This window comes from Boleophthalmus pectinirostris, unplaced genomic scaffold (assembly GCF_026225935.1).
Source record: "Boleophthalmus pectinirostris isolate CB_2022bp ecotype Guang Dong unplaced genomic scaffold, ASM2622593v1 HiC_scaffold_6, whole genome shotgun sequence".
Classification (NCBI taxonomy): Eukaryota; Metazoa; Chordata; class Actinopteri; order Gobiiformes; family Gobiidae; genus Boleophthalmus; species Boleophthalmus pectinirostris.
Genome location: NW_026571447.1, coordinates 28,182,414 through 28,207,591, shown reverse-complemented (window position 1 = coordinate 28,207,591; position 25,178 = coordinate 28,182,414). Strand labels below are relative to the sequence as shown.

At 38.3% G+C, this 25,178-nt stretch overlaps 1 protein-coding gene across 10 annotated transcripts in view; it reads right to left on the bottom strand.

The window, feature by feature from the left end:
* Nucleotides 1-25,178, bottom strand: part of efna1b (ephrin-A1b) — a 52,633-nt gene that overhangs the window by 12,185 nt on the left and 15,270 nt on the right. For 2 of the 10 annotated variants that reach the window (XM_055163557.1, XM_055163559.1), the window contains 5 exons: nucleotides 19,245-19,341; nucleotides 15,660-15,857; nucleotides 8,631-8,778; nucleotides 2,591-2,783; nucleotides 2,219-2,335 (listed from right to left, as the gene is read on the bottom strand). The gene's annotated coding sequence lies outside the window, so the exon portion shown is untranslated. The other 8 variants (XM_055163561.1, XM_055163562.1, XM_055163558.1 and 5 more) reach the window with 7 other exon arrangements.

The following is a 25,178-nucleotide window of genomic DNA, read 5'->3' as shown; positions in this document are numbered from 1 at the left end:
TTAGGGTCAGATTTCCTTGTACTGCTTTGTATCAAGACTTATTTATGGTAAACCACAATGTGTAGGCTTGTGCGTATTGGCCTATAGTTGTTCGCCACTCAAGCACTAATGCAGCCAAAAATGCGTGTATATTTTTGTGCATTTTTGGGGTTAGGTTACATATTTTGTGCTATGAATATGAGCTGTTTTTGTCCGAGCTTGCTGTTCTGCTGATTAGCTATTGTCAGACAGTAAAGAGTTATTGCTGTGTTATCAGCTGGAGTCATCTGGTGGTCTCCATGAAGTCGCGTCCCCTGACAGGTAAATGCAATTGACAGACTTACTGATAGGACGGATGAACTACGGAGCATAGAGCGTCTGATAGGATTGGGAATTTGGGGTTGGACTCAGCAGGAAAGTACGTGTGAGTTTTCTCAAATCAAAGCTGGCCAAACTAAAAAAACATGCACTTCCTCACCTTCTGACAGAGTTAAAGATGCATTATGTAACTTCTGCCACTTGCAAGTATCCACACAGATTATATTGCTTTACCCGGAATGTCCCACAGTATTGCATAAAACATATCTGTCATTCAATTCCAGTTGTTTTTATTTCCTCGACCAACAAGCATTCTTAGTCAGAGCGGGCTTGCCTCCATGAAAACAGAAAAGCTTGATGACAAAACAACATCAACATTCAAAACAAATCAACATCTAGACAAGCACCTTTCACCTCTGTTCTGAGTTGTTTGTCCTTCCTGGCCTTATACGTAACTGTATGTACTTGCATATATTTCTGTGCTTCTAAGAAATTACGCCCCCTCATTTCAGATACTGTATGTATAATAATTATATTTTATGAAACATTGTTGTATTTGCACCTCTTTAAATCTCACCTGCTCCCTCTGTCAGTTTGGTCTAGAACTTTCCATGTTTTTTTTTTTTTTTTAACTACAGTCTGTACTCTAGGACAAGTATTTTCTTGATCACCTAAACTGATCAAATTGAGATTCTGGTCTGTTTCATGTTAAATCTTTTGTTTGGGTGTTTTTTTGTCAGCTGGAAGTAGCATATTGGGGGGCTTTCCTCTTCCAGATAATAACAGTAAAACATCTGCTTTCTCCTGTGTCTCCATTTACATATTGATTTGACGAGGTCATTAATATTGAATGACCTCTTGATGAAAACCTTCCTTTTTTATGGGGCCAAGACGAGCACAAAGATGCAAGAATACACAAAGAATGCAAAGATACAAAGAATAAACTTTAATCAATTTACAACCTGGCTTAGTATTTTAGTGTTACATTAAATATTTTATAGGTTTAGTAACCTGTAAATATGGGTTTACCGTTATTCACAATACTAAGAACTTGCTTTGTATTTATCAAAAGAAAATAGAAATAAATGTAATATAATAGGTAATTGTTTTGCATGCAATTATTGGAGATGTTATTGCTTTGTCTAACATTTTTGTAAAAGTAAACTCAAAACCAAAAACAATTCAATTTAGCTATTAATTGAAACTTTTACTTGTTTTAAATTAAATTATGATTATTTTACTTAGCTCTCCATTTTTTTCTTTTTACTATAACCCTTAGGAGCTTTATGTTTTATGTTTCTGTTTAAACAGATGTATATATGGATGAAACATGGGGTGGGGTTGGGGCGGCTGTTGTTTTTTAATTATTGTCATTTTTCTGTTCATGTAAAACACTTTGCTACATTTCAAATGTATGAAAAAAGCTATACAATAAAGTTTGACTGATAGATTGATAAGGGATGTAGCAATAACCGAAATATCGTGATATCGTATCATCAAAGCTCTCACAATAATATCGTGGACCATCACAATTTATCGAATTACAAGTCTCTTTGCTTAAATTAAGAGTTATGGTGCAGCAATAGATTTAAAAAAAAAAAAAAAACAGAGGGAACTACATAGACCATGATCCTTTGCTCCATTTCAGTGTAGATTACAAGAAGAAATAACTGTTCTAAGCAGTTTAAAGTCTTAGTTCTTTGGATTAAGTCTTGTAAAGGCATTTTAAGAGGAAAAAGTAGCATATCAACAGTTTTAGATATTTAGCCTCCACAAAATATCACAATAAATATCGTACTGTGAGATGTATATCGTGAAAATATCGTACCGAGAGATTTGGATATCGTTACATCCCTAATCGTAAGCTTTCCCATGATACTGCAATAATTATTGTACTGTGAGATTCATACTGTGACAATACCGTATCGTGAGACTTGGATAACCCCTATGATTGGTAGAATGTTCCATGGTATGGCATTAAATGTGTCTATCTCCATTTGAAGAGGCACGTGCCACCAGGTCAAGAAACAGGTCAGATCTGTGGAGAAACAACATGACTTACTAATTATCACGCATATTCTTCCAGATATTTTTGCATCATAAAAAGCACATGTAACTGAGAAGAGGCAAGAGGGACCAGTTTAATTTCGTTATGTGGAACATTCCGGACAAAGCAATAACATCGCTATGGGGACAAGCAGTTGACGTCGGAAAAGTTACATACACCTTTAAAATGTGTACTGTCATTAAATCATTAATCATTAAAATATATTTAGATAGTAAAACTTCATACATTTAATTAAAGTCAACATGTTGTTTATGCTGCATGGGTGTCAGCGCTCTCCAGTGATTCACGGGATCAGACTTGGGCACCAGGAAAGCCCTGGTCTGTAGGAGGACTGTCCCGCTGTGCCAGCCAACTTCCGAGGCTCAAACATGGGATCTCCTCATGATACATCGCATCCAACACACAGTATCCCAGCACACTAGACACAAAGACCAATTTAGCATTTCACAACCCACACCTCCTCTTCACCCCCGCGCCGTGGCAACAGTCAGATGGCTGTGATCTCCCAAGAAACATGCCCACGACTGTACCCTCTGCATGTACACAAACAAGCCAGCAAACATGCATGAATATGACAGCTCTAACAAAATCAGAATAGAAATGTTCTTCTTTTCCGTGACGGACAATGGAGCAGGACACAGGCCTTAACAATGTGTGGCTTTAAAAAGAAGAAGATTTGGACTTGGCTGGACTGATTCAGTTAAAGGTAAACTATGTAACTTTTTGTTTGGGAGTCCCTCACCTGCTTGTTTCTATGAATATGTCACTGCTCTGTTTTGAATGTTACACAGTATTACATTAAACACCTCTATTTTACATTTATTCAATTGCAGGTGGTTTTATAGCTCAAAAATAGCTAGAAAAAAGGCCTTTTGACAGTGAGCTAGGTTGTCTCTCCACTCAGGAGTGTAGTGGGTGTGGTACAAGCGGGGACGCTGTTCACTCACTTCTCCCGATGTGAAATATAGAAAAATAACAAATATAAAATAGCTACAATTTAAATGTCAAACCAGAGCTATTGGCAATGGTGAAAACAACCTGCATAGGCTCATGATATCTGCAGTACTGTCCTATAGTGACCTGTGACATGAAGGACCAGGACTGAACCAGGACTTAACCAGGAAGAAAACAGGACTTAAAACAGGATTAAAACAGGACTAAAACAAGACTAAAACAGGACTAAACCAGGGCTAATCTGGACAGGCCTGGAGGTGTGCCCGCGTAGACCGTCGGGTGACAAAAGGCGAAAAGACTTGTGCAGAGCTCCGCACCCCACAGGGATAAGCTCAGCCGTCATCCAATCGTGCTTTGCGGACACCCTGCTCCACAGGCTCTCTTGCTCTCAAGCCCAAGATTAGTCCTGATTTAGACTTGATTTAGATCTGGTTTAGTCCTGGTTTAGACCTGGTTTAGTCCTGGTGTAGTCCTGGTTTAGTCCTGTTTTAGACTGGTTTAGTCCTGGTTTTAGACTTGGTTTAGTCCTGGTTTAGACTTGGTTTAGTCCTGGTTTAGATCTGCTTTAGTCCTGTTTTAGTCCTGGTTCATGTGTTGTAGCCTATGATTTATGTTCTGTAGGTGATTATGGACAACGTTAATGTTAATAACATGATTCTGCATTGTTTTGAGTAAAAAAAACCACATCAAATATTACAGATTTTTAGTGGGCTGGCACCTTTATGTTTGTACTGATTTTTTTAGATAGATAGGTGGGCAGAATTCATCACATCCATGAAGTCAGAAATTCGTGTACTCCCACTTAAAAAATCCCCACTATACCACTATCTCCACTGATGGGACCAGTAGCTTGGCCTGGTCTGGTCTCCAAGTTGATAAAAAGGTTTAATGCCATACTGTGAAACATCTCAGACACGGCAATAACATGTCCATGGAGAAAAGCAGATGACAGACTTCCACATTTTTTCTGTGTGTTTTAAATACCTGTATTCTTGCTGTGAATGGGACGGCTCCTCCACAGATAAAGTATGATCAGTATCTTCGTCTGGTGACGTTGTTGCATGCCTCATTAGTTTAATACCGAACATTCCAGGCGAAGCAATTAAATGCTTATGAAAACAAGAAGGTGTCAAAACCTCCACAAGAAAAGTTACATAATGACCCTTTAACAATCTGTGCCTATTGAAAGATTTTTCCTGACAGACTGAGTTAAAGGAAGCCGTGGGATGGTCTGAGAGCAGCACCAGTACAGAATCCACTTGTTTATTTTTCAAGGAACAGTCTCCAGGTGTTGTGCTATCTGTCGCCACATGCATCCAAAAGCTCACTTACATAATATCAAGCAACAATTCATCAACTAAAGAAAACACTTTTGTTGTTATGGTCTGAGTGTAAATAGCTGCAAGGTATTTTGTATTATTAAGATGCAAATTGCCTTGAGAGGACAGCCATTTTAATGTTTTGACTGCGCCGTAGTAGTCAGAGATTGAGTCTGCGCTCTCTGCAAGTTTTCTTACACACAACCGTTAGCATAAGGAAATGCTTTAGCTGAATCCATTTGCAAATCAATGCGTAAAATATATAGGATGCACTATTGTGACCCTTAAAGAATGAATAATTATGGAAAAATATGTGTGTTGGGTCAAAGGGTATAGAATGTACTGTACGCTTTGAATAGATTCAGACATGTTTTGAAATGTTTAGGATTTAATATTTCTTCTCCTCTCACACTGACGATCGAAAGTCAAGGCTGCCTGGTGGTAGATTTCTAAAGCAAACTAGTAGCAGAAATTTGCAGAGGATTAATGGAAATATTTGAAAAAAAGATGGAGTGAATCTTTGCAGGGTGATTCATCAAACGTGTTTTTTCTAACAAATGGCTTGAAGGTACAGTTTGTAGAGGAGGGTTTGCTATCTGCTTGTATCCATGCAGATGTTACTGTTTCACCTACAGTGTTCCACAGTATGGCATTAAACATTTGCGTGATTCATCAGCCGGTTTCACTTCGTGGAAACCGTCTGACCTCACTGCATTAGGATTCGTTTGCTTGACGGTAGGTGGGTACTTTTTTATTTAACCAATTGCTGCCATTTGGTCGTGATGTATGTAATGCTCAGTGTTGTCCCAAATAAATGCCGGCACAACAGCAAACAAAGCAGAGAGGGAACATGTCTGTCAATGATCATTGTCGTTTCTGCGAGGTGAACTTGGAATTAAAGGTGCAATAAAAAATACAAACTTTTTATTTGGAAAAGGAAGTTCAAAGGAGGATAAACTATGGAGTCTGTTATCGCAACTCGGGTTGATTTAGCTCTTTGCTGATTGGCTGGTGTGTAGTCCACAACTTCCGGGGTTCTTGCAAACCGTCTGACCATTCCTGACCTAGTCGCTGGAGAGAAATGAAATTGAGCGGAGGAACTAGGTGGTGCCAGCCTGTCTAATTAAACATATCCAGTGGTGGAAGAAGTACCTGATTTTGTTACTTAAGTAAGATACAGCAAAAAAAAAAAAAAAAAATTACAAGTAAAAGTAACAAATGAACAATATCTACTTAAGTAAATTATTAAAGTACCTGTTTAACGATGTTCTTAAAGAGTAAAGAGTAAAAGTATTTTTCAGAGATTTTGAGATCCAATAAAACTTGTATTGATTTAACTTTTTTGTACTTAAGTAAAGTACAGGTACCGCAATTTTACTACTGTGACAATCTACTATTGAACATATGTAGCTTGCATTCATTCAATTAAAGTTGTGTTGATTGTTGAAAAATACTTGGAAACATGGCTATGCTGCCTCTCCATAGACTTAACCAGTACTGTAACTTTGCTTTCTGGAGCCACCTGCTTGTCTCCATGGAGATAAACACATTTAGCGCCATACTGTGGAACATTCCAGGCAGGGGACCAACTCAAACAACATCTGCAAAGAGACAGAGACTTGAAGGCTGGACAACTGTGAAATGAAATGTGAAAAACATATAAGCAGGTGATGAACTGATGAAAAGTTATGTAGTTCACCTTTAAATAACATTGTACTCTATTTACACCGAAGCTATATGTGGTGTTAGCAGGACATTGGCTCGTTGATCTAATTTCATTTTTCACATTTCATTTCACAGTTGTCTTGCCTTCAAGCCTCTGTCTCTTCTGCAGATGTTGTTTGAGTTGGTCCCCTGCCGCTCATCTGTGGATAACCTTTGCCTGGCATTGGAAAAACACGGTCATATGGAAACCTGCATTATGATCCCCCGAACAGGGAATAAATGAGCTTGAATGGGCTTAATCACCATAATATGCTCCACATCGACTCTAGATAATCATAGGCCGCATCTCAAATAGTGTCTCTTTGTTCAGCTAACCTCTGTCATTAAGAGTGGCTTTAGGCTTGTTAACACTTGGCATTGTTTGGCGTGCACATGGGCAGCTTGTCACCCTCCTGCCCTCTGTCCCTGCTCTGGGGGCCCGTTTGTGGCCCCTCCCTGGCTCCCCCGTGGCTCATAGCAGCACACTCCAACAAGCTGCTCCTTCTCCCAAAGCACAAAGGGAAGACTATACACCCCCCCAGTCATCTGCATACAGGTGGTCCGGGCACACTTCTGTTAACCAGCGCACCATGTGTCTGGATTTAGACCCAGCAGGGGGTCAACTACTCCTGTAATAGCGCTGCTACGATAGTAAGAATTTTTTATTTATTTTTTTACGGTTGCTAGGCACCGAGTTTTGGCTGCAATGGGTAGTTACTCTGTTTTTAATACTGCACCTTTTTGTACCTTTTGTTGCTCTATGGATTTGAATCTTCGCTGTAAAACTTGAAACATTTTTTCTGTGTTTGTATCTATGTTTCTTTGTATCTACTGTACTTCAAACTTGAATTTGATACCAAGGAAAAGGCTTGATAATGATTTTGATACCACTATGATAATCCAAATTGCTCTTTTTTTACACAACACACTGTAATTTTTAGCCCAGAACAACATAAAGTTAAAGATCATTCTAAAACTAGTATCATTCTAAAAGTAGTATCTCATTTCGTGTAATTATTTTTGATCATTTTGTTGTTCATCTTGTTGTATTTTGTGTCTATATTTGAACTCTGTCTTAGTTTTTGCTCAGATTTGATTTATTATGTGTCTAACAGTTAAGTGTGTGTGAGTGAGTGTGTATGGTTGTGTTGATTTTGTTGTTTTGATGTTTCATTTGAATTTCTGTAGCCTACTCTATCTGCCTTTTGCTGTAACTACGAGGACTACCTTGAAAACGAGATGACGAAACAGCTCAAGGGGCTTATCCTCCAAACAGATAAATTCAAATTTCTATACTTTTGTCAACCCTTGTATGCAATGGCTTAAAGACGCACTATGGACAGTTGCAGTCTGTCACCTGCTTGTCTCCCTGAAGAGATATTGATTGTTTTCCTTGGAATGCACCACAGCATGGCATTAATCTTATTTATCTCCATGAAGATAAGACAGTGCAAAACCTAGTAATAAGTCATAATGTGGTTCATAGGAAAAGGCTTGATAATGATTTTGATACCACTATGATAATACAAATTGTTCTTTTTTAGGCCACATACTGTAATTTTTAAGCCAAAACAATAGTACTTTCTTTATGTTACTATGTGGTCCTATGCTCATAAAGTTAAAGATCATTCTAAGACTGCTTAGGTGAGGAAAAGTTTTATGTGTTTTCATAGGAAAAGGCTTTATAATGATTTTGATACCACTATTATAACACAAATTTCTCTTTTTTAGGCCACATACTGTAATTTTTTGCCCAAAACAATAGTACTTTCTTTATGTAAAAATGTGGTCTTGCTCTCATGAAGTTAAAGATCATACTAAAACTGCTTAGGTAAAGGAAAAGTTGTGTCCAATTTATGTGATTTTTTGTTTCAGCACTTGCTTAAATGAGTATCTAGTTTTAATAATAATAGAGTTACTATCAACGAGTATCTCATTTCATTCTATTTTATGCTATGACTTCCACTCCTTAGTCCTTATGCTATTGTTTTGTCTAGGAGCGTCCACTGGAAAGTTACCACCTGTAGAGTGACTTGGTGGAATACCCAAAAGTAATACATAAGCGCATACAGACTGAAGAATACAATACAAACCTCGGACCAAAGTTTGTAGCAGGACAGTGGGGGGTAAATGAATTGGCTCCTCCCCTTTAGTAACAGCAGTATTGAGCTCATCTAATCATTAACTGGGATATCAATGGGCACACTTCTGTTATCCATCCTGTCTGGGGTGCTGCGTCCGCCTTTGAGTGAACTACAAAAAACAAAAGACCCCAGTGAAATATTTACCCGCCCCACTCTGCTCACAGCTCGCTCATTTGTTCTGCGGTGTCTCTGCCTCGGCCTCCTCTCTCGCCTCAGCTGTTGTCTCGGCTGTCTCTCTGTCCCTTTTCTTCTCCTTCATCTGTTCACTTATTTCCACAGAGTCCTCCTCACCCTGCAGACAGACACACACACACACGCACACCAATGTAGACTTTCCATGCTTTTGGCGGACATTACAGTTCCTGGAGACTGCCGCTAACCTAAAACATATTGCCTATTACATATTGGAGATGTTATTGCTTTGTCTGAAATGTTTGGCATGACATTGCACCTTTCTATCAAAATGAGGCCAAACCAGATCATGTTACTGGTCAGATCTCTGGAAAGGCACTGTCAGAATGTGTTTTTTTTTAGGTATTTTTGAGCCATAAAAACCACCTGTAATTGAATAAATGCTTGATAAATCTGTTTCATGTCATATTATGGAACATTTGGAGCAAAGCAGTGGCATATCCATAGAAACAAGACGGTGATGGACCCCCAACCAAAAAGTTATGTAGTGCACCTTTGACCCAAACTCTAACCTAAACCTTTTATTAACACATTTCTAAACTTTAAAGGTGCATTATATCAATCTTTTTTGCATTATATCTACCTTTTCTTTGACTTGACTATTCCACAGTATGGCATTAAACGTATTTATCTCGCATAGGTGTTTTTATAGCTCAAAAATACCTTTAAAACATGCTTACTGTGAATGGGCTTTCTTCTCCCAAGATCTGACCTGTAACTTGGTCTATAGTAGCTTCACGTTTTTGTCTCCATGGAAGAGTTTAATGTCATATTGTGTAATAGTTTAGCCAAAGCAACGATATTTCAATGACACCAAGCAGATGAAGGACTCTCCAGCACACACACACACACTGTTTCACTGACAAAATTTCAAAACTTCTTCCATGAATTTTTTCATGATCTAAAGTAAATTTTCCATGACTTTACAACACCCTACATGTGTAGAATTGATCATATTTTTAGGGCTATATATGAAATGTTGACTGCTTCCACTCACTTTATGATTAAGTATTATTGTTTTTTAACATTCAAAATTCTGTCAGTGCATTTACTGTCATCTCTTTAGAACAAAAGGCACAACTGTTCGGAGATAATCATAATAGCCTAATGACAACTTAACAGAACGATGTAGTTGCGTGAAAGAGATGACTTTTCCAAAACTTTCATTGAATTCACAAATTTCCATGACTTTTCCAGACCTGAAAAATGACATTTTCAATTTTCATGACTTTTCCAGGATTTCCATGACCGTGGAAAGTTACCTATTGTACCTTTAAATGTTGTTTCTGTTAATAATATTTAGCATTTGCATCATGGGAATCTAATTTTATCCCCATAGAGGCAGGTCCCCTGTTGAGTGAGTGTGTTTACAGATCTGAGTCCCCACATTGCGATAAATACCCCGCCTGTTTCATCCACTATAAACTTCTAGACTATTCTCTCCTCTGCAGCCTTGATCCTTAGCCCTCTAGTCCCTCGTGATCCTGTTTAGTCTACAACCATTTTTTTCATGTTTTCTCATCTGTGCCGCGTTCCAACCAGAAAGTACCTGCGGCTGTACATTTGCTAGAAGAGAATCCATTATCCTGCTCCTCTCTCCCTCTCCTCCGAGCTCCTGGCCCCAGCCCTATATTCATTAACATGGTGTTAATGATCCCAGATGGACTGACATGTACTTTATGGGGGCGAAGTGTGAGTAGCTTCTTCCAAGGGTGTGTGTGGGCGGTTGTATGTGTATATGACTGCTGGCTACATGTGGCCATATTTGTGTGTGCATGCTAAATGTGCATGAGTGGATCTGCATACAAAAAGGCGTCTGTTTGGCCCTCAGACATCGATCGCTTGGCCCCCATACAACCACACCGCACACAACAATACAATAGACATTACACTGTGAATGAGAAAGACAAATTGTTTGCCTTTGAATGAAGCTGAAACAATGGAGGTTATGACGAACCTTTGACAGAGGGGATGGAGATTTTAATGTGTGAGAGACAATGAGTCGAGGGGTTACAACAATAGAGACAAAATTCTCTAAATATGTTACTTCACCCAATAATACTGCAGGCTACAAATTCAGGGTGTAAGTCATGAACAGCACGTAAATGTTGAAAGTGTTTTGCCTTATTGTATGTAACTTTTCTGATGTAGGAATGGTCACCTTCATATCTAACCTAATGAAAGTTTTATTGTTTTGCCAGGAAGATTCCACAGTAGGCCTGAGTATCAATAAGAAGCTGCTGATACGATACATACTTCGATACATAGGCCACGATACGATACATATCTTGATACAGTGAGCTTTCGATTCGATACAATATATTTTCAAAACGACAAAATAGTCTAAATAGTCATTGTTAAACCACTTCTTCTGCAAATTTAATACAAAAAAAGCCCATTTTACTAGTGAAAATGTCAAATGTGTTGCATAAAAGAGTTTCCTTCCTCTAAACAAGCAACAAAACTGTAGCGCTGTAACAAAATTATTTAGTAAAATACACCAAAAGCTGCTCTTGGTGATATATTGATACAACAGCCCATGATATCAATATTGTATGATCACATTAAACCAAGGGTGGGCAATTATTTTTTTCCATGGGGCCACATGAGAAACAGAAAATATTGTGGACAGCTGGGCCAAAATGCTTAACTCAATTCTGCATAATATTAATTGTATTTCTTTATAAAAAGCAGTAAATAGCTTTGTTTTGAGAAGCTGGTAAGACTAAGAGTTTATGTTATGACTAAGCAATGAAAAAGTGAGGTTGCATTTCAAAATGTCATTTAAAAAAAACACCTTTAAAATAAGAGCAATGCAGCTTTAGCATGAGGGAAATATGATATGATAAAATATGTTTATTTTGTAATTCCAAATAATCTTAAACAGGATGGTCAGAGTTAACCAAAGGGTCGTATGTGGCTCAGGAGCTGTACAATACCCAGGTCTGCATTAAATGATGCGTTATATGGATATTTCAATATTTTTACACACCCCTATTCCACAGTGGGGTATAAACTTAGCTATCTTTAATTTACTACATTTCAGGAGTTAAAGGGCCCATATTACACCATTTGTGATCTATGTATGATAATGCTTTTCCCATCAAAAACATACCCATAGTTTTGTTTTGGTTTGATTCACCCACTTTTAACTCAAACCCTGAGTTCTTCTCTCAAACAGATGCAGGAAATGCTCCACTGTGTTTTTAAACTCAACTCAACTCTAAACATACTCCTTCACTAGAATCATTTGGATGTTTTCGGCCCTGGAATTACCAATCTCTACTAAACAAAAGGTAAAAGGTAGCTTCTAACTTGAAAATTACAAGGAGGAACCAAGCAATTTGAGTTTTGGAGCTGTAGAAAGACTCATAAACTAGAATTACTTGACATGTGTGAATGAAACAAAATACAACTCCAGGTATGTTTTTGAGGAGGTAAAAACAGCTTGACATGCCTTAGACTCACAAGATTTTGTATAATATAGGACCTAGAATAAAACTAGAAAATAAGAATATCGCTTTTCACCGTGTACAGACCTACTCAATATAATAAGGAAGTTGTTTTTTAAGGTTCAGCATGGACCAAAAAGCTTTCTTTGGCCTGAACACTTGATATCAAATGTAGCAACAACACTTTAAATTCAAACTGTTACTTACATTTCTCACACGGAGTATTGAATGTCCCACTGTCCCTCTCTAATGATTTTGTGGCAGAATCCAAGCTCTAAAATCATGTGGAATGGGGCAATTACCACCACTTCCTTGTGTTACATTTACTGTGGTCCACGTGTCTTCAGTTTCACCAATCAATACGTGCCTGTTTTGCAAAGTGACCTCTACATCCTCAGATATGTGGGGTATGCTAAACGCGGCTAATCATAGGACCCGGGGATTAGCGTTTAAGTGTAGCCAGAGATGTTAAGTCTGCTAACTCCGCTAACCAAGTTCAGGCTAACAACTCTGCAAAAAATTAATGGCTGGATTTGAGAAAATAACATGAATTTTACCATAGTAATCTTAATGCTTACAATTACTTATAAGCACTACTTCTTATTTCAAGTTAAGAGATATTTGGGCCAGTCAGGAATGTAATTAAAAAGTAAGCATATAAGCAATTAAAGGTGCACTATGGACATGTTCAGGTGGAGTCTGCCATCTGCTTTTCTCCCTGAAGAGATGTTGACTACTTTGCCTGGAATGTACCACAACATGGCATTAATCTAATTTACCTCCACGAAGAAAAGAGAGTGGCGCAATTGGGCCGAGTAATAAGTCATATCTGAGTTGACATGCTGCTGTTCATAGTAAGAATGCGTGTGTTTTCATATTGTTCAGCAATATAAACACCTGTAATCGAATAAAAGCAAGACAGATATTTTTTAATTAATCAGGTTGGCGCCACTTAGTCCCTCCGCCCAATTTCATTTCTCTACAGCGACTACGTCAGGAATCAGAATACACTAGACAGTTTGCAAGAACCACAGAAGTTGTAGACCGTGCACTAACCAATCACAGAAGAGCTGTGAAGCCATGACGTCAAACTCAGCACCTGTTTGGGTCCCATTTGTGATTCAGCACAACAGTAAACAAACGGTCGAAATGGATGTAGACGAAGCCATACATTCTGTGTTGGAAATGATTCCCGAGATCGAGAATTTAAAGCCGAAACAAAGAGAATGTTTGGTGAATTTTATCAAGTGGAAAGACATAATTGCCCTTCTTCCTATGGGATTTGGCGCATTACATACGCCACAACCAAATAGCAGTGACTGGTTAAATAAACAAAGTACCCGCCTACTGTTGAGCGAACGAATCCTAATGCTGCGAGGTCAGACGGTTTCCACAAAGTGAAACCAACTCATGAATCAGACTCAGTTTTAATGCCATGCAGTGGAACATTCCAGTCATAACAATAGCATCTCCATGGAGACAAGCAGGTGGCATACTCTCCGTCAGAAAAGTTACCTAGTACACCTTACCAAATTCAGGTTACTAATATTCTACATTCAAGTCATTTAAAGCAAAATCCACTTGTCAGGGCTTTTAACCATAGATATTTATATATGTAGGCCCGTCTCATTGACATTTACCCTCTAAATGGTATTTCGAGTGATTCATCAATATCTGAGCAGACTGCCCTGTACTTACTTCTCCATCTAATTTTATTTTCTTAATCAGATTCGGTAATACACATGGATTTGGCACCGTCCTCTACTCGCTAGCGTGATTTGCAGCTATCCATCAGAGACGCTGACTCTTTGTTGTGATTACATTTGACGTCAGCTCCAATTGGGCACCGCAGTTTCCTACACGCAAGTCACCTAACAAGTTTAAGATTAATATTGCGATTTTGCCGCTGTATAACTACAGAGCAGACAGAAGCATAATATGTGATCTTTAAATGAATGTAGATGTTCATGTTTTGCAGTGTGCTAACCAAGTTTAGCCGACCAGTGGGCACATAAACACTGTGAGTTTAGGTTACAGTGTTACAGATGCAGGGGCAAAGTGCACGTATGGCCGTCATGGATACATTAGCATTTTCTGCATACATACACACTGCCTTTGACCTCCTCCAAATATAGTTTACTGCAGGAGTACTACTCACATACCAGTGAGCAAGTGTCCATCCTCATAAGCCCAGCAGATCAACACAACATAACACACACTGCACTAACAACGTCTACACCAGATACGTGCCCCTCAATCCAGAATATCGATCTTGGTTTGAGCCCTTTGAGAAAATTCACTACTTTGTTTAGATATTTCTGACAAGTTTAACATTTTGCTTTAACTAGACGCATTTGATTAGAACAGACCAAGGCAACAGAGCTGTGATTCAACATCTTGAGGTTGAACTAATTGAATTAATTGTGATTCTTAAGTATTTAAATTGTTCTGTATTTCGGACAGTATTTCATTTTAATGCATATAGTTTATTTTGAAATCCGTGCTTTTATTTTGGAACTCCACACCAGACTGTGGAACTGGAAGTCTGAAAATACGCGTGAGATATGAAAACGCAAGTTGGCAACAAAGAGGCATCAAAACGGACTCATACCGCTAAAAATCAAACTTAGTGCAACTCCTACAGAAGCAATGCTTGTGTGTATACATTTGTACTTTTAATTTATGTAATTTTATGTATGTATAAATTACTTAAAAAAATGAAATTGTAACTGTTATTTTCTTTGTATCATGCATCCTCAGGTAATATGCTAATGATAATAAAAAAAAATAATAAACAAATAAAAAAAAAAGGATCTGTGAGAAATTCATGTATTTATTTTAATATGTTTTAATACAAGCCAATTTTTATGGGCAGTTTGTTGTAACTGCTTTACTACAAGTTACTCAGCTCTCAGTATCTGTACTGGAATATGAAATTATTAAGAGATCGCTGAGTGGACTTTTGTATTTTCTCTCTAGGCATTAAATCTGAAAACTACAACAACTGTCTCGTCACTGAATCAGAGTTTAGCTCGCTGTCAAGCTGGAACGTCTAATGTGATGACAGTAGATAAATAATGAACATGATAATTGTTAAATGGACTACATAACATGTCATGTGCTGAGAGAAAATGTTTTGTAACAAACCGTTTGTAACAAGTCCCAACAATACCACAAGAATTAATCTGGATAGTTTTGGTTTAGGTGCCAATACTTGAAGGTGTACTATGTAACTTTTGAATGGAGGTGCTATTGCTTTGCTTATGCTCCACTGTATTTCATTAAATCTGTCTTCTTGTTCTTCACTAAAAATAGCATTTTTACTGTGAACCTCTCCACACGTGTCTTTATGGAGGCAATGTAATAACTATGGAGACAGGCAACCTATAGATCTTCAGTGTAGTTCAAATTTGTTCAAATATAGTAAGAAACTTTCCCCAATAATGCATCAGAAATACTTAGAAACAAGTCCAGAAAACTAGAGTCAAAACTGGTCAAAACTGAAAGTGAATTCAAGGCATTTCAATACCTCGTTCTTTTAGCAGTGCTCGGACAGCAGCTCTGTAACTCCTCCGTCGTGCCACACTGTTGCACTGGGCCTCCTGTTCTGTCTCTCTGTTCTTTCTTTGTCCACCATCGGCACGGCAACGCTGCATAATCGTGAGCCAAATTATCGAGAACATCGAGGCTAGCGCTCTCATGTCAAGTGGCCTCCCGCTGCTTCACCCTAAACACATGCACAGTTTGCATTAGTGATCTATTTCCTCACAAATTATCATGTCCTAAAGGGCACATGTCACACTGTTACTATAGAAACACCTGTTGGTATGTTTGTGCGGCCACATCTCTACCACCAAAGTTTCTATAAATATTAGAGATGCAACAGTCCAATTACGATACTGTAAATGATGCTATTTTCTGATCTGCTATAATGTTTTTTCCTCATCAAAAACATTCCTGGAGTTGTGTTTTGTTTCATTCTCTCAAACTGGAAACACTCCACTTTGCACCACTGTGTTTTTAAACTTTATACTTCACTAGAATTTGGGTGATTTGAGCCTTTGAAATACCAATCTCTACTGAACAAAAGGTAAAAGGAGCTGTTAACTTAACTACCGCTTCATAACATCACAAGGTGGAACAAAGCATTTTGAGCTTTGGAGATGCAGACAGAAGATAAAGAATTACTCGAACATGTGTGAATGAAACAAAACACAACTTCAGGTATGTTTTTATGAGGTAACGACATTCCTTTAAAAATAGACCTGAATGCATTATGTAATTGTTTTGTATCCATAACTACAGAACAACAAATAAAACATGTTCTTATTTAATTATTATTGTGTCCATAGCTCAACCATGACTGATAACATGGAGCAGCAGCCGGACTAAGATTCAGTCCAGCAATGTTTTTCTGGATCATATCAGCAGCTATTATTGTTGCATCCAAATAAAGTAACACTGAACTAAAATGGCAAGCTTGTTATAATGGTACCAATGCCAAATTCAAAAAGGATGCAGCCCTGTGTAAAATGCACCAACATGTAAGCCCAGTAAAATCTTTATTTCCAGAACATAAACAGGTGTGGAAACCGAGACACTTTACAATTTCATAAAAATGGTGCACACTACTATAAAAGGTAATGTTTCATGACAACACAATGTATTGTAAAATCAAAGTATTTTAAAATCACAGAGACTTGGGCTGGCCCATCTGAAACTTTATGAGAATTATTTGCAATCATTTCAAAACAGTGTTAGTTATAAACATTGAATTGGTGATAGAGGTGAGGTTTCAAATGTTCACCTATACTACCAGTCAGAAGTTTTAAAACACCACTCTTTTTCCATTTTTTTTCTGTTTACTGTTGACCAAAACATATTCTAAACTTTTGATTCATGAAAGTGTCCACCTTTGGCACATTTAACAGCTGAACACACTCGTGGCTCGTTCAATATCAAATATTCTTCAGAAAGTTCTTCTCAATTCTGTTGCAGAAGTTCTGATAAATGTGTGGCACTTGTAGGTTTCTTGGCTTTCAATCCTCTGTCCAGTTCATCCCAAAACCAGCTCGATGGAGTTTAACTCTGGAGACTGTGCTGGACACTCCATGTTTTCAAGTTTACCATCTAGTTTTTTTCCTGAGGTAGTTTTGGCAGAGCTTGGTCTTGTGCTTTGTTATCTTTTATCTTTTATTTAACCTCTGGCTGTGCAGTATTTATCTTTGTACGATTTCCGAATATTCATTGGACTTGCACAACTTGAATTGCAATAAGTAACTGGAAAAATTAGTGTGTTATAAAACTTTTGGTAGTGTATTTACAAAGTATTTTGTTATAAATAAACCAGTAGTGGCCCAGCAGTTTAAGGGGTCATTCCTCTGCTCTTTTGTTTACTTTTTAATAATGTTTTTGGCTAGAGATGCACTGATCCAGCTTTAAGTATCTGCAGATTACCTATACCAACTGATAACAGTGTAGGGACTGGAAACAGCATTTATTTTCTTATATTACACACACAAAAAAATAAGACAGAACTGATGTGTTATATAAGAGTTATTTATCTCTCAAGTGACTACAGGACAACTTTGTATAAATAAATGTTCACACATTCTGAGATTTTCTGGGCCAATTACAGCCAGTAAATAGTCATATTACAGTGATTTTTCTGCCAAAACAAGATATCGACTAAATCAATATTTGTTATTTTCAGTATCGATGTCGATTTCAGAAAGTATCAGATCGGTGCATTCCTAGTTTGGGCTAATGCATCTCTATGAACATGTTTCTAACGATACAGTAAATATGGCAGATTTTTCCAATTTCTAACATCCAAATCCAAAAGATGAGAAGCCCACTTGTTGCGCGGTGAACCTGTTGGCTGAGTGAGTGGTCGTCATGGTGATATAGGGGGTCTTTTAAATCCGACAGGTGGGAGGTTTGCACGGCGTACACAAATACACACGCTGCTACGGCTCAAACGGACACGAGATCTCTCAAAATTAGCATGCCTCTGAACAGTATATCTTCACAAGTGTCCAGATGCCACGCAGGACCACACATACTCAACGCATACTAAGGCCACGGTCGTCTGGCTCGCGCTTTCTTTGGCAGATGGGTTACATGCTCGGCGGGTTTCAGCAAGATTTTCCAAAACCCGATCAGCGAAGGGTCACTCGCACAGACACTCTTTGACTGATTTATGAGCGTTTTGGCAGCGAGTGTTAGCATGTTATGGGCGACGTGCGGACAGGCTAAAGTCCAGTTTCTGATGGCGGAGCAGGTGACAGCGCGGGGGTGTAGGTCGAGTCGCATTTTGGAGGTCAGAGAGAGTTAAAACAGGCCCAGCAGAGGAGGAAGGCTTCAGAGCGGGCGGTGGTCTCCTCCCTGCACACTGCTAACAGCAAACAGATGGTCACCGAGCTAATAGAATCAAATACGGTGATTTAGTTAGATGCACGCACATTTATTCTGAAGAAAGTAGTCTCAGGAGGAGGGTTTTTCTGAGATCTGTCAAGGGAGTGTCAACAAATACAGTTTTTCTATTAGGGTCGAGGTATGTTATGAAGTCATATTTTAGTAGACAGCATGATTTTAAACTTACTTTAATGACCAAAGAACAATGAAATCGTTATAGATAAAAAGGCATTTTACATTTGCATGTTTCCATTCTAGTTCATAATCGTTTTCACAAATGTAAAATAATGAAATCCACCACAAAATTCCATTTCATCTTAACTAGTATTAAAACATAATTTAAACAATTCATGCCACAATCTATTTTTAATGTTAAATATATCTCTAAAATAAATCTGACTGATAGCAGGAATTCTCTCTGCTCTCAACACTTTGTCACAATGATTGTAATTTATTTTTTTAAGTTGTTTTTTTCAATGCAAGCACACGGTATGGATGAATCGAGTAAAGATCTTTGTTGATGTTTTAAATGGAATTCACTGCAGGCATGCTCGTCTCCAAAAATGAGACACCCATGTCTGAGTATTTGAAACAAGATCTTCACTCGACTGTATAAACATAATAATTATGTTCACAATCAATATTAGAGGCAGTCCTGCTGATTGTGAAACATCAACATTGTAAAAAAGTCTTTTACCTCCAGAGTTAGTCTTAACATTCTGGAGCTCGTTCACTCTTGGGCTTTCTTTGGCACATCCAGGAAAATCGTCTCATGAGGAGGATTTTTCCAAGATCTGTTAAGACAAAGTCAACAAATGTAGTTTTTCTTTTAAGGACGAGATATGTTATAATGTCAAATTTTAGACATAATGATTTTAAAATGACTTTAATGACCAAAGAACAATGAAATCCTTAAACCACAGACAAAAAGACACTTTACATTTAGGTTTGCCTTTTTGGAGTGTAGTGTACATTGAACTGAAATTAAACTGAAAGTGTAACTTGGTGGTTGTGATGGTGGTCTGTCAACTGTTTGTCGCCATGGAGATCTTATTGCTGTGTCTAGGATGTTTCACAGTATGGCATTAAATTATGTATTTTGCAGTTATTCAGTTAGCATTGTTTTTAATACAGAATCTAATGCAAAAAAAAAAAAAGTCTTACTATATAGGCGTTACATGTCTCTACAGAAATAGATACGCTGAATGCCATACTGTGGAACATTCCAAGTAAAGCAATTACACTTCCACAAAAACAAGAAACAGTTTGCACTTCACCATAAAAGTTCCATAGTGCATCTTTAGGTTTGCTTCAACTTTGCTTCAATTTTTTGTTGATTTCATGTTCTTATGATTTGCCATTTCTTGGACTATCAGAAAAAGCAACGTGTTTAGAAAAGAAGATGTGATATACTATAATCAGACACATGAGCAATAACTATTCACTTGTTTGTCAAAAGCCTCAAGTGAACTCCATAGAAATGATCAATGGGTGTGAGGGCAAATGTGCAGACCTTGTGATCATCTCCTGGCTTTATTCATTCCCATCTGTTTGTGAAACTGGCCAATTCTGTCAAACATGCAAGGCCTGTATTAGGATATCACCAAAGAATGTCTTGGATTACAACATATATTTTCTAAGTACAGGAATTGAATGACCACCAGGGCATTGCAGTTACAGATGCAGAAACAACCCACACCAAAACCTTGCAATTTGTACATAAGGATGAGAAATACAACTGTATGAAACTGGACTGAAATAATAATAATACTAAACTAGGCCAGTACTGTTATATTGTGATTCAGCACCTTTCTATTTAAAGGTGCATTATGTAACTTTTCTGGTTGGGTTTTTGCAATCTGCTTGAATCCGTGAAGATATTATTGCTTTGCCTGTGACAGCGAGGTATTAAATCTAGAACTGATTCCATTAAAGGGGTTTTATTTCTCAGAAAAAATGCATGAATATTTACTAGGGCTGGGTATCATTAAGAAGTTGCCGATATGATACATATCTCTCGATACAGTTCAATAAAAAATAAAGGCTAAATCATGGCTGTGATAGTAAAAGTCTTTGTCAAACCACTTCTTGAGCAAAGTTAATATGAAACACATAGATTTTAATCATCAAAACAGTGAAAATGTCAAATGTGTTGCATAAATTAGTTTCCTTCCACTAAAGAAGCAACAAAATAATTTAGTAAAATATACCAAAAATACTCTTAGCGATATATCGATGATTACTGATGGCATAACACTTTTGATTCACTTTCCTCCTGAACTCTAACCTGTGTACAGTGAATTACAGAGGATCCCTGAGCTGGAGGTTGGTAGAGGTGAGCCCCACTAAAAGGATAGGTCTTTAGGTTACATAATCTACAATTAAAGAGCATAACCGGACGGATTATTCCCTCTTTGGCTGCTCGTCATTATCCTATTGTTAGCTTCCTCAGATTAAGCACCAATCTCATTAGTCTATCCTTTCCATAAGAAGAGGAGGTATGAGGAAGAAGATGTAAGGCTGCTGCTAACTGGCTTATAGAGCTCAAGCCTGAGAGCCTCAGAAGACAAAGGATCATCCGTCTCAATGTCAATATTCTGTTTAATCCTTACAGTTTTTTTTCACAAAGCTTATATCTGCTGTAACTATGATACACAGAAAAACCAATGCAGCAAAACCAATATGAACAAGAGGTATTATAGGTTTTATCTTGTTTGTCTGTTTTAAACAAAAAGGATAATGTCATTGACCTTGCTTAGCTGCGATTTCTAATGTAATGTGTGTGTACTCTGACCTCACTAAACACGCTACAGATGTCTCCATAAAAACGTGGATACAAAGAAGGACATTGTTTTGTCCCTGAATGATTCACTGTAATATTAACAGGATCTCACTTATTTAAAATTTAACTTAGATTGACTTTACTGATCCTAAAGTAAATGTGAAAGACAGTAGATCAAAAATATACAAATAATAATGATGCCTGTTTGCGAAATATGCATTCAAGATGCAACTGCACTGAAAACTCCCGTTCTCAAGCCCACTACTCTGTATTAACTTAGTTTTATTTTCTTAAAGCAGACCTATAATGGTTGTATCTACTATATAGTTATAATCTATGACACCCGTGGATCATGATGTTATAATTTACTCATTTTAAATCACAAGTTTAATCTAAAACAATTTACCTTATTTTTTGGACTATGAGTCACTCTGGAGTATAAGCTGCACCAGCCAAAAACAGGCGTAATGAAGAAGAAAAAACATATATAAGTCGCATCAGACTATAAGTCGCACTTTGGGGGGGGGGATTTGATAAAATCTGATACCAGGAATACAATACAACAATAGAACAGAGAACAACAGGCTGTTAATGTAACATATAAACAGTTCTTCAGATAACTATAGCATAAACAACAGAACAGAACAAGTTTATCAAATTCTCTCATCTCCCTCCAAATCACTAAATCCATTGAATTCTTCATCCTCGGTATCACTTCTGAGCAACTCCGAGACCTCTGGAGGAAAATGGAGCGCCACTTCCTCTTCTGCGTAGCTGTTGTCAGACTCAGCATCAGTTCCAGTTAGAATTATTCCAGCTTTTCTGAATCCCGACAAGATGGTTTTGGTTGTCACTGAAGTCTATGCTTTTGCCGATCCATCCAATGACTTACAGGAAAATTGCATGGCGCATTTGTCTGGTTACCGTGAAGCTGTGTTCTCCATCTCTGCTTTCCGGCAGTCCCTCACAGGTTTCTCATTCACTCCAAACTTTCTTTCTGCTGTTCGATTACCGTTTTCAGCTGTATATTTTGCTACTTGCAGCAGGACACATGCAGGAGACATGTGCAGTAGATCCAAGTGACAGTGGTACAAGGCTAATAGAGATTAGATTAGATTAGATACTGACACCCAACCCTAGAGTGCTCTCTCGCCGCTTCAGTACGAAAATTTTAATACATAAGTCACACAGGAGTGTAAGTCGCAGGACCACCCAAACCATGAAAAAAAGTGTGACTTATAGTCCGAACAATACTGACTTTCATGTTAGAAAACTGGGGTACCCGATGAGAGCTGACGTCACCACAAACATCGTAACAAAGAGCTGTGAAGTTGTTGGCCCTTCCAATGGATAGATGCATATCACACTAGTGAGCCACGGATTTTCTTAAATTTGTACCAAAATGAGTCCAAATCCTACGCATATCACAGATTAAGAAAATAAAATTGGAGTACAAAGTTAATACTGAACAGAATGCCAGTTGGCAACTCTTACTTGTACAATTCTTAAAATGTTTGGCTCCTCAGTTGGCCCACTTTTGCATGCCTTTTGAGTTTAATATCTAGCACAACCCTTAATTTGACAACTATAAATTCTTGACATAGCTAGCTCTCACTATATTTTGAGCTGAAAATTGGTTTAAAAAATCTCTGAAAATTTTAAATGTCACGTAAATTTGAAGTGAAAAACGTCACATCTCAAGTTAAGCTCTCCAAAATGTTGTGAGGAGTGGATTAGGCCTGATAAGAAAGTCAGCAAGTTTGTGGAGCGGCTGTGGAGGCATTTTTAATATTCAAACTGCCGTCGCCATGCACTGTCCAACTTACTTTCTGTTAGTATATTATAATCCCTGGTCAGTGAACATGCCTCTGTTTCCCCTGCACTTTTCTCACTATTCTGGTGCAGTCTTAATAGCAGTGCTTCGATGCGGTTAACCCTCTGTGGTCTTAGTCACGTGAGCTGCAGTTTACATAGTCCAACTTCACCTCTGTTGTCCCTGTGTCCTTCATGATAAACTAGTATCGCAAAAAAAGGGAACAGACTGTCAAATTAAATATAAAACTGAATAAACATGACCTTATACCCTTTCAGTTTTACTATATTGATACTTTGCAGCTGATGTCATCTACATTTCCTGGCAATGTGATTTTAACTGTAGGCATGCCCTGTCTCAGGCTTTGTCAGACTTTAATCTGAGTTTTGTTTTAACACAATATGACCTTAAAGAACCGACTTAGCAGGAACTATAACAGGCGAGGTGATTTCTGCTGGTAAACAAGTTGCTCTCAAATAATATTAAGGTCACAAGGAAGCTGGCATTAGACAACGATTTAATTTTTTTTCCATTACCGGTGTATTTATTCCACGTGTTTGTTTCCGTGATTGAACTTTAATGTTGTACCGTGGGACATTCCAGGTAAACAGGGGTGTAGGCGTGGTACACAGGGGTACACTGTCCACCCATTTCTCAGGACATGAGATATAAAATAATAACAAATATAAAATAGCTATAACTTAAATGTCAAACTGGAGCTATTGGCACTGGTGAAAACAACCTGCACAGGCTCATGATATCTGCACTACTGTCCTACAGTGATCAGCGACATGAGGGACCAGGACTAAACCAGGACTGATCCAGGAGGATTAAACCAGAACTGATCCCAGGACTGAACCAGGAGGACTAAACCAGGACTGAACCAGAACTAAAACAGGACTAAAATAGGACTGAACTAAACCAGGACTAAACCAAGACTGAACTAAACCAGGACTGAGTGTGAAGACAGGCCCGTAGGTGCGCCCGCGTAGACCGTCGGGTGATCGTGGGCACCTGCTTCTCAAGCTCGGGGTTCTCCCTCTTGCTCTCAAGTCCAAGATTAGTCCTGGTTTAGACCTGGTTTAGACTTGGTTTAGTCCTGGTTTAGTCCTGGTTTAGACCTGGTTCAGTCCTGGTACAGTCCTGGTATAGTTAATGTTAATAACATGATTCCGCATAATTTTGAGTAGCCCGGCGCCTTTATGTTTTGTACTGAAAAGTGACATAATGAATTGCATAACCCCACTTAAAATATCCTCATTATAGCACTTCAGATAAAGCATTAACTTCTCCACGGGAAGCAAGCAGGAACTGGACCTTGCACGTTTAAAAATAGTCTTCTTATTATTCTTTGCATTTTTGGTTCTACAGTTTTTCCAATATTTAACAATTTACTTCCTACTGCGCTGTCCATATGTCTATTATGATACACCAGACAACCATCTCGGTCTCAGAGCTGCTTGCCTTTGGGGTTGCCGGTTCAATTCCCTCCCTGGCCGTTTGTCCCGCATGTGTCTCTAAAAGGCGGAGTAATGGCTGGGGCTGCACAATAGGTCAGCAGTGTTATTTCTAATTACAGAGCTGGACACGGCGCAGGGAGGGCTCTTAGTGCACTACCCGCGCCGTGCTCAGAGTGAGTGCTATAATTACAATCAGGCTGGATCTGGCTGGCAGGGCCGGTCTGTGTGGGGCCGCAGTGTTAAACCACCCGTGGCTCTCATTAAGGACAGCAGCTAACGAGTCTGGTCTGCACGCGCTCAGACAGGGTTCACTGAGCTTTTACAACGTCCTGCCAATCGCTATTTCACACTTTTGCCTCTCGTAACACACATTTACATATATTCTCACACACAGGACATACCAGACCAAGTGAGATTTTAAATGAATTTATTATGAATGGATCTGGGAATGAGCCAATTAAGAGAGTGTGATTCTAATGAGGCCATTGGTTTTACTGCGCACCAGTCCAACAGGGATCTACAGGGGCAGGGAGTCAGCCACAGACAGGCTTTGAGACGATGGAATAAATGTTTAAA